The sequence below is a fragment of the Suricata suricatta genome, chromosome 1 (assembly GCF_006229205.1).
Source record: "Suricata suricatta isolate VVHF042 chromosome 1, meerkat_22Aug2017_6uvM2_HiC, whole genome shotgun sequence".
Lineage (NCBI taxonomy): Eukaryota > Metazoa > Chordata > Mammalia > Carnivora > Herpestidae > Suricata > Suricata suricatta.
Window position 1 is genome coordinate 161,828,008 of NC_043700.1, and position 1,187 is coordinate 161,829,194.

Here is a 1,187-nt window from a genome sequence, read left to right on the forward strand (position 1 = left end):
TACCTTCCATTGCATGCAAGACTGAGCAAAAATCTCATCACAGGAATCTTCCAGAAGTTGGAAGAAGTTAAAAAAAAACACAAAACCTGCTCATGGCCCTACAGCTTGTGAATAGCAGGGCTGCGTCTAGAGCCAACTTTTAACTTTCATGCCCTTGAAAAAATTCAGAGTACAAAAACTACTACTAGTACTACTGCTAATAGCCGTTGACTATGTTTCAGGCACTGTTCTAAGCTCTTCGTACATATTAACTCATTTAACCAGCAAAAACAAAAAAAAACAAAAAAACCCCTTTTTTTGGATTAGACCTTCACTAAAATAGCCCAATGAGAAACAGTACTTTTTTTTTTTCTCAGTCGGTGACACTGCAACCCGAAATCACAACTCCGTTTTAGGTTCCTGGTGGTGCCTGCTTCCTCTTCTAGTTTGTTTAGTCACAGAATTCGATTCCTGTCGGCCGGTTACGCGCCTACAAACAGGCTTAGCGCTCTATTGAAATGCGTGAGGCTCCTTAACTCTTGTATAAACAGGTAACGCGAGGGGTGGGGCACGGATTGCGGGTTTCTTTGGGATGGGGATGGGGTGGGGGTTAGAGCCAACTCCTCACAGATCAGGCAAGGTTAAGGGAGGGCTTGGCTGCTGTTTTTAAATGCAGTGTTTTTTGTTCCCTTTCTAGAAACCAGCTGTAACTTTAGGTCAGAGCGCATTAAAATGAGCCACTTCTGACCGAGCAGCGCCCAGGCCCCAGGCCCTGCTGCGAAGGCCCCGGCAAAGGTCAGGGTTTCGTCCGCGTGACGTTCTTTCCTGCGCGCGTCCAGGCGGTGCCGTGCCTCAGGTAAGGACACTCCGGGAGGTCCCCCCCCTTACTTTAGGCCCGCCGCGGGGCTCGCTGTGATCCTACCTGGTTAAACCACTTCTCTACCAGGGGGAAGAACGGGGGTGGGGTGGCAGTGTTCGGCTCGTGGTTCAACAGCAGGTTCCTTATTCCTCAAACATGGTTCTGCTTGGTTTCTCTGAACAGCCCCAACGGGGCCAGCGTGTCTGAGGACACGGCCTCAGGTGGAGCAGGTGCCACTCGCGGGGCCGTTTCTGGATGTCTGACATGGATGTGACTTTCTGAGCGCGGAGAGAGTCCCGAAATCTTTCCCATCCAGGCAGCTTTCTTTTTTTTTTAAACCTTCAGCAAA

The 1,187-nt window shown here is 49.7% G+C and overlaps 1 protein-coding gene across 5 annotated transcripts in view; it reads left to right on the plus strand.

Moving 5' to 3' along the window:
* The first annotated feature begins 441 nt into the window (after window positions 1–441).
* Window positions 442–1,187, plus strand: part of RBM47 (RNA binding motif protein 47) — a 145,431-nt gene continuing 144,685 nt past the window's right edge. For all 5 annotated transcript variants that reach the window (XM_029946764.1, XM_029946844.1, XM_029946852.1 and 2 more), the window contains exons 1-2: window positions 442–530; window positions 677–835. The gene's annotated coding sequence lies outside the window, so the exon portion shown is untranslated. The remainder of the gene's footprint in view (window positions 531–676; window positions 836–1,187) is intronic.